General features: G+C 41.4%; 1 protein-coding gene across 1 annotated transcript in view; it reads left to right on the top strand.

Annotated features, from left to right (window-relative positions):
• The window catches only part of PCARE (photoreceptor cilium actin regulator), a 35,056-nt gene that overhangs the window by 6,197 nt on the left and 16,849 nt on the right, over positions 1 to 12,010 (top strand). The gene's annotated exons all lie outside the window — the stretch shown is intronic.

Raw genomic sequence — 12,010 nt, 5'->3', positions numbered from 1 at the left:
GCAGTTGTTCGTGGTGCCCAGCACTTGTGGCCTAAAAAGCTGACAGTGGAATGTTTACATAATACTGCAGTGTCTTTTTCTGAAAAACAAACTGATTTTAAAGCAAGTCATTTTGACTTTCCATTATTAAATTACGCATATCAGTGTTGGTGCTGCGGTACACCTTTCTAGCAGAATCTGCCATTGGATCTTGCTCCCTAGTAAGTGTAGAATTGCAATGAAAAGTAAAATACTGGCCTTGAAAGCTACAAACAATACAAAAAAATGAGTAAGTTTCCATAGTGCATGTGCATATTTATTCAGATTAATGGTGCTTTCTCTCAGCTAATTTTAAATTTTTATCCTTGAACTACAGCCATATATGCAAACAGGCTACATCCCAACTTCCCTGGGAGTAAGAATCTTCAATAAGATAAATTCAGTAAGACCTAACTTCTGAAACCAAATGTGCATTGGTTGTGCTTTATATGCATGATGTGAGTTTCAGAAGTTAGGTCTAAGTACATTACTTCCCTAAAATAATCCTAGGAACTTTGGCTTTCCCCTAGTAGGGCTGCTGTCCCCAGCACCCTTAAACTACAGTTCCCAGGATTCTTTGGGAAAGGACATTTGCTTTAAATGTGTGGTGTGGATCTAAGTACCTTGACAACATTGGTATTTATGGGTAAATGTGCATAGGATTGTAGAGTTAGAAGGGATCCCGAGGGTCATCTAGTCCAACCACCTGCAATTTAGAAATATCATCTAAAGCATCCATGACAGGTGGCCGCCCAACATTTGCTTAAAAACCTCTGATGAAGGAGAGTCCACAACCTCCTGAGTGTTGCAGTACCAAGGTATCTATTCACATTTGATAAGGGGTGTGTGCACAAACAAAACTGAGGTTAAGAATCAGACTATGTTAGATTTAAATGAAGCCTATGCCAAAGTGAAATACCTGGGGGTTAATTTGTCTTCCAAAAACTTGAATTTATTTAAAGATAATTATGAAAAATGTTGGTCAGAAGTAAAAAAGGACTTAGAGGACTGGAAAAAATTCAAGGACTATTTACAAAAATACTATAAGTTATATGAATGTTGAGAATTTGCTAAGCTTTTGGGGAAAACATGCTTCAGTATTGAGATTGTTAATATGATGGAAATTAAGTTATGATTTTGAAAAGTATAAATTACAGATTATACAAATTAATGAAAGCACAAAAACACATAAAATAAGGTATCAATTTGCTGTTTATTTTTATTGTAAAGAAAGCAGGGGATGGAAGACGTGGGGAAGTCCAGTTGATTATGAAAATAGATTTGAAAAAGTGAATTTTCTTTTATAATCTTTTCTTCTTTTCTGTAAAATCGCTTTTGTTGTGTCATCGATGATGTATTCTGACCTTGGAAAAAAAGCAATAAAAAAATTATTATAAAAAAAAAGAAGTAAAAAAGGACTTAGAAACTTGGTCAAGATTGAAACTTTCCTTGTTGGGTCGAATTGCAGCTATAAAGATGAATGTATTGCCAAAGATGTTGTTTTTGTTTCAAACCCTACAGATTGTGGACAGAGTGGAATGTTTTGGTAAATGGTCGAAGGATATTTCTAAGTTTGTTTGGCAGGGCAAAAAGCCCCGAATAAAATTTAAAATACTAACTGATGCAAAAGAAAGAGGGGGGTTTGCCCTGCCAGACTTAAGGTTATATTATGAAGCTGCAGCCTTCTGCTGGATGAAGGATTGGTTACTCTTAGAGAACACTGATGTCCTAGATCTGGAGGGGTTTAATAATTCTTTAGGATGGCATGCATATTTGTGGTACGACAAGGTAAAAACTCATAAAATGTTCAAAAACCATATTGTCAGAAAAGCAATATTTATGGTCTGGATAAAATACAAAGACTTATTAGAAGGTAAGACCCCGAGGTGGTTATCACCAGCGGAGGCCAAGGCTCGAAAAAAACCCAATATGGAGGCCGGCTGGCCAAAATATGGGGAAATAATAGAAAAAATTGGAGACAATTGGAGGTTGCAGAGCTACGAAAAACTAAAGAGTAAGGTGCAAGATTGGTTTCATTATGCTCAAATTCAAGAGGTTTTTAAGTTGGACAAAAAAACAGGTTTCCAGGTGGAAAAATCGAAACTAGAGACAGAACTGTTAGAACCAAAGACTAAGGTACTTTCGAGAATGTATAACTTGCTGCTTAAATGGAACACTCAGGATGAGATAGTCAAATCAGCCATGATAAAATGGGCTCAGGACATTGGGTACAACATTATGTTTGAAGACTGGGAAAGGTTATGGACCACTGGTATGAAATTTACGGCATGTAATGCCTTGAAAGAGAATATTATGAAAATGATATACAGGTGGTACATGACCCCAGTCAAGCTTGCTAAGATATATCATCTGTCTGATAATAAATGTTGGAAATGTAAGGAGGCTGAAGGGACATTCTTTCACCTCTGGTGGACCTGTCCAAAAGTGAAGGCCTTCTGGGAAATGATTTATAATGAGTTAAAAAAGATGTTTAAGTACACCTTTCCCAAGAAACCAGAGGCCTTCCTCCTGGGCATTGTCGGCCAGAAGGTGTCAAAGAAGGACAGAACTTTTTTTATGTATGCAATGACAGCAGCAAGAATTCTCATCGCAAAATACTGGAAGACACAAGATTTACCCACACTGGAAGAGTGACAGACGCAATTGATGGACTATATGGAACTGGCTGAAATGACTGGCAGAATCCGAGATTTGGGAGACGAAACAATGGAGGAGGATTGGAAAAAATTTAAGGATTATTTACAAAAATTTTATAAGCTATATGAATGTTAAGAATTTGCATGATTTGGAAAATCTAGCTTCAGCAATAAGATTTGGTGGTATGGGGAATTAAGTTATATTAATGAAAGGACTAATGTTTAAAACAACATTACATTTGTTTTTAGAGTAAAAGTAAATTGAAGTATTTTAAACCTAAAATATAATTATTTGAAATAACAAAAGAACGTACGAAACAAGGTTATAATTTGCTGATACTTTTATTGAAAAGAATGCATGGTGAGGGAGACGTGGGGAAGTCTGGTTGGTTATGGAAAAATGTTTTGGAAGGATGATTCTTTTTTTTTCTTTCTTCTTTTCTTTTTCTGTTATTTCTTTATATATCTGACTTAGTATCTGTATCTGGAAAAAAATGCAATAAAAATATTATAAAAATAAAAAATAAAAAATAAATGAAGCCTATGCCAGAAGTAATACTTTGCACGAGTACAGCAGATGGGAATGGCAACCCTGGGTCTTGAACGCACCACCGCAGATTGTAAGCACGGACATCGTATGATTGAATACCTCCAGCTGAGACACCACCATCACAGGGAGGCAGCTGAGTTTTTAAAAGAACACCCTGACGTTCAAGTTTTCTGTGTTCAGGGAACTGTTTGGAATTCTTTGGAGAAAAGGGTGAGATAAAAACGTAATAATTAACAGCAGGAGCTCCAATCTTAGTCTGAAGTGGTATAGTCAGACAGATTTTACCATCTCACCCATGAGAATGAAGCCTTAATGCCAGGTAGTTATTATAAAATTACCTGCCCAGCCAAGATTTTTTTATTGGGCGCCCCAAGAAAGGCAAGATGAGACTGGTAACTTGCATAGCTTGTTGGAGCAGAACAGTGTTTGGAAATAGTGTTGACTTCTGATTGCACTGTTTTGTAAGAAAACAAGGGTTGGGCCCCCACACTTAGCAAATCTACTGCTAATTCTGAAACTAAGCTTTATGGTAGGGTGTTTAGACATGAACAGCTAAACAAGCAGTAGCACCAGACTAAGGAACATGAGAGAATTTTAAAATACTTGGAGGCTAATGGTAGGATTCTGTAATCTGAATACTTACATCACACTAGAGTATTTATTTATTTTTAAAAAAGTTTAATGTAATACAAATATCTAATAGTTTACAAAAAAGCAATAAAAACACAACAGTGACATTCTGTAAAATTTCCTAAAAACGAGATCGAAACTCTACTTCACAAAGAAAATCGAGCAGCGTACAAAACAGATAATTAAAAGTTAAAAACTGAAATCCAGGAAAGCTTCGGTAAAGATATACTTTTCAAAGAGGCATCTAAAGGTAATTGCTGTCTCAGCCTCATGAGGAAGGTCTTTCCAGAGGGTGGGTGCTATCACTGAGAAGGCTTGCTTCTGCATTGTCACCAAATGACAGTCTGTTGGTTGTGGTTTACCAGCAAGGTCTCCTTGGGAGATTCTAAAGATCATCCTGGTCTCTGCCCAGGGAGGTGGTCTGCTAGATGTCCAAGCCTTAAGTTGTTCAGGGCTTTCAATGTCAACAACAACACCTTGAACTTGGCTCGGTGGCTAAGAGGCAGCCAGTGTAGATCTCAACACTGGTGTAATGTATAAAGCTGGGTGTCCCACTAAGCCCCCTAACCAGATTGTCACTCAGCTGTGATTCACCCTTTATTTATGTAAAAAGCGGCAAATTTAGTGTTCAAGATATTGCTAAAGTTCCATTGTCAGGGAGGCTCTTTTGTGCTGTGATGAATCATCAGATAATTACGGGTTTAACACATGAGAAATAGAAAAAAACACAGCTGTTTTCCTTGTTCCACGCAATCTACATTGACATTGATTTGCTGATTTGCTTTTAAGTGAAACAAACTCTTGTACATGAGCTTGCAGCTGCTAAATTCCTATCGCTTCCATTCCATGCAAAACTAATGGAAGTGGGATCGCCGAATTAATTGGCTGGATGCCCTGAATCAGCCTCTAAATGTGTACTTGTACACACCGTGAAGGTGTTTCACAGTAAAACATCTCAGCATACCTCATTCGATTTTGTCTAGTTAAAGACTAGTATTGCAGACCTTTACTGACCTCCATGAAGAGAACATGAGGCTCCTACTGCTTTCAGCACACTTTATAGCACTACTAAAACGTATCACCATTCTAATAGTCTTCATCTCAGGGGGTTTTATAGATAATCTATTTCACTTCGTACTGCAGACAAGCGGTGTACCTGTAATGGGGCGGACAAAAGTGACCCAATTATATTGGAAGGCACAGAGAAAGCAGATAAGGAGGAAAGAGACTCCATCTGATTTGATTCTGAAGTATGTTTTAAGGTCCAAAAGGGAGAGATCCTAAGAAAGTAGGGTGTGTAAAATTTGCTTCAACACCAACTATCATTGTCCTGTACAAAATAGGAAAAAGTGGATATTGTGTATCTGTAGCACCCTGCTTGTGGTTAACGCTTAGCTGGAATGAAATATTCAACGCAGCAATAGAGAATTTAAAATAATTATTTATTTGTCAGACAAATAAATGAGAGGCACAGTGGTATATGGTTACCAAGCTCTGGCCTGGCCTCCTGCCATTATGGCCAGCACTTATATTCCCTTAATCCAGCCCCCTTTGCTCCTCCTTGGGCTGCCTCTGTCCAATCAGCCTGGTTGGATTTCCTATTGGCTGATTGCTATATCCAATCCTAAAAGATACACCCACATCCTCCTGTCCTTATATGGAACACAAACAGCTATATATTGTTACATCTATAAATGACAAATAAGTAGTAATATATCTTACATGTGTCTCAACAAGGAATCTTAATTACCAGCTCACCTCTTGCCCTCCCTGCCCTATTGCCTTCTAAAACAAATGGTTAATCTTAAATTTTTATCTTAAACATATGTCAAGGATCTTGAGTTTCACATCAACATTGAAAGATATCCTTCATTTGAAGGTTTCTAAACAAATGTCTGACAGCTAATATATCAGGACAGCATTTGATGGCGTCTTCTTGTCTGGCAGGGGGGCTAAACTGCTGGCTGACTTAATTCCAGGATAAATACAACTCTTCTAGCATTTGTTAAATCCTTTGCATAATTACATTTAAGCCAATATATTTAAGCTAATATATTTCATACATTATCATAGGTAACCTTTTAAAAGGAATAAGGCCTTTTTAAAGCAGAGAGAGAAAGAAAAAAAAAGAACTCAGTTTAAAACAGTTTCAGAAGAAGGCTCTTCAGTTTACATCCCCCCCCTTCAGCAAGCTGCTTTTCCCATTATCTGTTTAAGGAAGAAACAGCTTTAAAAAGACTTCCCAGCTAGATGCTTTAAAAAGACTTCCCAGCTAGATGTTTTTTCTCCCATTTGCCTCTGGCCTTAGAAAATACAGCTCAAGGTTTAAAAGAGGCCCATGGTATCATTTTACTATTTGCCCATTCTTAATTATATTTATCTCTGCCTTTGTTATCTTCTGTAACATGTAGGGTCAGTGTCATTACTCAGTCTGTAATTTCAGCTTTTACGACTTTGAGAATTGTTTTCTGCTATCAATCAAAGGGGCCCTTGTCTTAGGAGAATGGCCAAGGTTTTCTCTGCCTGGCATGAAACATTTGAAAATCTAAGCCCTCTTTTTAATATACAAGTCCTGATCAAACATTAATAAAATGCAGGCTTATGCCTGATGCCTCATTCCCCCCTTTCAAGCTCAAGGACCTTCGTCCCAAGTGTCCTTGATAGCTTGACCTTCATCATATTCCTGAGGTAAAGCTCTGTATAGGGCCATGATATGAGGTAGAGTTTCATTTGAAACCATCTTGCTAATTGTACTTCTAAAACATGAAATGATACATGGCATCATACATAAAACCATTACCACTACTGTCAAGAAAAACAAGCAAGACAATAGTATCCCTTTGAGTCCTGTGACATTAGGTAACCAATTGGTGAGCCATCCCATATCCCATCCTTCCCATGTTTGTACTGGGACATGTGCTATATTCTCCATCTTTGTGGCCAACACACGGATTGCCTCACCATTATCTGAAATGTTAAAGCAACAGGCATTCCCTGTCAAGTTCAAGACTCCACATAGGCCTCCCTGCTTGGCAAGTACATAATCCATTCCCATTTTCAGCTGCAAAATGGCGGCTCTACTTTCATCCAATTGTTGTGCAATAAGTCTCAAACTCCGGGCCGTTGCATTGGTTACAAGTTCCACTACTGCTTGCAATCGAATTATTCTGTTTAGATTATAAATAGGATCCCGTGCCCCTTGTATGAGCTCACCCGGATTCCAGGAGGCAGGATCATAATAGGCTATAATGCGCTCTGGTGGCCAATCATCAGTACCACTCCAACTTTGGGTACTTCCTCCTGCTATATGAGAAATATCAGCGTTTCTTCGTGTACGCTTGGCCAAATTAGTAGGCATAATCCACATTGGTGGTAATACCCATCCCAGGAAACAAGTCCCACTCCATTTGGAGGGGAGTTTCTTGTATGCCCATTCTCCACATATCCACCACAACCATCGTGTCTGAGGTCTTTGGTACGTGGAGTACAGAAGGCGAAATAGCAAAAGAGGTAGAGAGTTCACAGTGCAGTATGTTAGATTGCCTTTTTCTGTCACAGTTATGTTCCATACCACTTTCCATGCATGAATAAAAGGAGGTGCACAGGGCAAGGCATCCCGAGTTCGATAGGTAGTATCGTGTGCCCAGGTATTCTTAATATTATCCCAAGTATAGTGACAATGAGAAGAGCCTATCATGGTAGAATCAGCTGCATCTGATGATTTATGTACACAGAATTCCCCTTGTACAGGTATAACTCGTAATGGTTTAGTTGAGTTCCATCCGGGGAAATTCTGTACTTCTGTCTGGTGTGGTATTTCGCTTACCATACCAATGGCATCTAATGGTATCGGTAATAAGGGCATACCTCCCTCTGAATCATCTGGCCCAAGAGAGCAAACAAGGCAATTGGTCCTATTTGCAACATTGGCTACCATTTCAGCTAACCCTACCCACATATTGTGGTCATGGTGGAATCCATATTTAGTCAATTTGGCCAGATTCAAGGACCCTTCCCCTTCCCAAGGGATCAGGATTAATAATAGAATCATGTTGATGTCTAGCATATGCATTCCTTCCACAAAAGATTACCTTATTGTGATAGCAAATAAATATTAGTCCCAATATAATTCCCCCAGTGACAGGAATGGGGAACCACCAAGACCAAAACATATATCCCGAGGATCCCCAATGAGTAATATCTCTGATAATTGTTCCACAAAGGGGTGGGCAGTCAATTAATTGTATAAGAGAATCTGTCCTTTCACAATCGCTGGTTCAGATGCTCCTCAAGCTTCAGGCGTGCGCAGGTCAGCCAGCTTCCAGGTTGTGGCTGCAGCAGGCCGGTCGTCTAATGTTGCCCGTGACCTAGCCCGTTCCCGGTAGGGCTAGATACAGGGGTTTTTGGAGAGAGTCAGTTTAAGAGGATTAGAGGGGTCACCTTTGCACGTCCAACTGCCTTCGGACTTCTTCAAACGGGAGTGATGAATCCAGGGGGTCACCTCAGCTACCTTCACCGCTGTTGGAGTAGAGAGCAAGACGGTGTAAGGTCCACGCCACTTAGGTGCAAGTGGATCACGTTTCCACTCTTTCACCCATACGCTATCGCCAGCCTGGAACTGATGAATCGGCTCGGCAATGCTGCACGGCGTGCGCTCGAGGACCCACCTGTTAAGAGAAACAAAAACACGGGAGAGAGATTGCACTTGTCCCTGTGTCACATGGTCTCCTATTTGTTTAAGATCAGCTGGAATATCCTGAACAAAGGAGGGCGGTCTCCCATACAGGAGCTCAAAAGGTGACAACTTAAGTCTTTTTGTGGGTGCACACCGAACACGAAACAGTGTTATGGGTAACACATCTACCCATCCCAATCCCGTTTCCTGGGTTAATTTTGCCAATTGGGTTTTCAGAGTCCGATTCATTCTTTCAGTTTTCCCTGAACTCTGAGGCCTATAGGCTGCATGCAGTCTCCATTTCACTTGTAAGACTCGACATACTTCTTGTACTACTTGATCAATGAACGCTGGCCCATTGTCACTTCCAATGCATCTAGGTAATCCAAACCTCGGGATCAATTCAGTGAGGAGTCTCTTAGTTACCTCTCGTGCCTTTTCAGTTCGGGTGGGAAAAGCTTCAACCCATCCGGTAAGAGTATCTACAAACACAAGGAGATACTTGAATCCCTTAGAAGGGACCAGCTCTGTGAAGTCCACAATTAGGCTTTCCATGGGGACATATCCCACATGTTGGATTCCAGGAGGTTGTACCGGTCCCTGCCTGGGATTGTTTTTAGCACAAAGAACACATTTCTGTGAAATGCAAGTTGCTAATTGTGATAGGTTAATAATATACAACTTCCGACTGAGACTCTCTCTGGTTGCAGTACCGCCAAGGTGAGTAGATTCATGATAATTTCTTACAATTGTGCCTGCTAGATGATGAGGTACATAAATCCTATTGTCTGGCAGGATCATCCAACCGTCCTTCACAACTGCTCCTTCCAGTTCAGCCCACTTCCTCTCTTCTGGGGTATAGTGAGGTTTAACTTCTTCTGGAACTACCTCTGGTATGAGGGCTGCTATAAATCCTCCCACAGGCTTTTGGGCTGCCTCTCGGGCTGCTTTGTCAGCAGCATGATTTCCTCTGGTTATTGGATCCCTTCCTCGTCCATGACCTTTGCAGTGCATTACAGCAATCTGTTCTGGAGCCCATACTGCTTCTAACAGGATTCCTACTTCAGGTCCATATTTCAAGGCCTTCCCGTGGGCTCCTATTAGACCTCTTTCTTTCCATAGAGCACCATGTGCATGCAGGGTTAAGAAGGCATATTTAGAATCAGTATAGATGTTTGCCTTACATCCGGCTGCCAATTGCAGAGCTCTAGTTAAACCTATAAGTTCAGCTTTTTGTGCTGAGGTGCCAGCAGGCAAAGCTTCAGCTTCCACAACTTCCTCATTGGTGACCACAGCATATCCTGCTCGTCTGGCACCTTCATGCAGGTAACTGCTACCATCAGTATAATATACAACATCTGGATTTTTCAATGGTTCATCTTTCAGATCGGGTCTACTGGAATAAACTTCATCCATTATTTGGAGACAATCATGTGATTCTTCATCATCTACCTCTGGTAGGGGCAGCAAAGTCGCTGGATTGAGCATATTCACTACTCGTAAATGAATCCTGGGATTTTCACACAATAGGCCTTGGTACCTAGCCATCCTTGGGTTCGTTAGCCAATAACTACCCTTATATTCCATGAGTGTCAGAACAGCATGAGGTACATTCACATACATCGTCTGGCCGAAGGTAAATTTATCAGCTTCTTTGACAAGGCTTGCAGTGGCCGCTACTGCCCTTAGGCATGGAGGCCATCCTTTTGCTACTGAGTCCAATTGTTTTGACAAATAAGCTACTGGACGATTCCAACTTCCTAATCTCTGGGTCAGGACTGCCGCTGCAATCCCATTCTGTTCATGTACATACAGCTGAAAGGGTTTTTCCGAATTAGGCAGTCCAAGGGCTGGGGCCTCCATAAGTCGTTGTTTGATAACTAAAAAGGCTTGTTGCTGCTCAGGTCCCCATACGAATGGGTCCTTTTCTGCACCTCGAGTGCTTTCATGTAAGGGCTTGGCCAGACTGCTGAAATCAGGTATCCATAGTCTACAAAACCCTGCTGTTCCCAGGAATCCTCTGAGTTGTTTCCTTGTGGTAGGTTCCTTGATAAGGCAAATAGCTTCTTTCCTCTCTGGTCTCAATGCTCGTTGTTGGTGTGAGATGTCAAAGCCCAAATATTTGACCTTTTCTAAACATAACTGTGCCTTTTTCTGGGAAACTCGGTAGCCAGCTTGCCAGAGCAAGTGGAGCAGTTCCTCTGTCCCTTCTTTACAGGTATCAAAATCCTTTGCTGCTAGTATAAGGTCATCTACATATTGCAGAACCACCTTCTCTCCAGGTATTGAGGGGTAACTTGTTAGATCCTTCGCCAAGGCAGTGCCAAATAAAGTTGGGGAATTTTTGAATCCCTGGGGCAATCTCATCCAGGTTAGCTGGCCTTTTGTTCCTGTCAAAGGGTCTTCCCACTGGAAGGCAAATATAGGTTGGCTCTGTGGTGCCAGCCGGCAACAGAAGAATGCATCTTTCAAGTCCAATACAGTAAAAAATGTTGCTTCTGGTGGGATCAAACTCAGCAGGGTGTATGGGTTTGGTACATTTGGGTGCAAGGTCTCGATAGCCTGGTTTACGAGCCTCAAGTCCTGCACTGGCCTGTATTCATCTGTCCCAGGTTTTCGAACAGGCAAAAGGGGTGTGTTCCATTCTGATTGGCAGGGCTTAAGCAGACCATATTTTAATAGGCGGTCCAAATGTTTCTGGATGCCCTCTGCTGCTCGCCGGGGTAAAGGATATTGCTTTACAGATACAGGGGTAGCCATAGGTTTTAAGGTTACTACAATTGGAGCTATGTTCTTGGCCATTCCTGGTGGGCTATTTTCGGCCCATACTCCTGGTGGCACCTGTAGAGTTCGGAGGAGCTTGTTTAACTCTGTATCCAATGTGGGTTGGACTTGCAGGGCTGACATTAGGCGCCATGATTGTTCCTTAGGTACTGAGAGGGAAATTATTCCTGCTGCCTTTGATGGCAATTTCATTTCTGGACCTCGAGGAGTGAAGGTGATTTGGGCCTGCAATTTGGACAGCATATCTCTACCTAAGAGAGGTATTGGACACTCAGGTATATACAAAAACTGATGGGTTAAACGATGTCCCCCAATCTGGCATTCCAAAGGTTGGAGGAAAGACCTCTTAGCTGACTGACCAGTGGCACTTTTAATGACTACACTTTTGGATGCCTTTTTCTGCAATAGTTCTGGGAGTACTGAGTATTCAGCCCCAGTATCAATCATAAAGTCTATTAAATGGCTTCCTAATTGGATCGTGACCGTGGGCTCCTGGAAGCCTAACTTTATGGAGTCCGGTCTTTCCTAGTCTTGGGTAAAATCCTCCTCTGCCAGTCCAATGACATTGTCCCTACTCCGTCCTTGTCCAGGTCTCTGATATCTTCCATCTCGGATCATTCCCCGTCCCCGTCCCTGGTTTCTTGGGCCGGAGCCTGGGCCTGGGCCTGGGCCTGGGCCTGGGCGTACTTCTTCCAA

Source organism: Podarcis liolepis, assembly GCF_965112155.1.
Source record: "Podarcis liolepis genome assembly, chromosome: 3".
Taxonomy (NCBI): Eukaryota; Metazoa; Chordata; class Lepidosauria; order Squamata; family Lacertidae; genus Podarcis; species Podarcis liolepis.
This window is presented reverse-complemented; position numbering and strand designations above follow the sequence as displayed.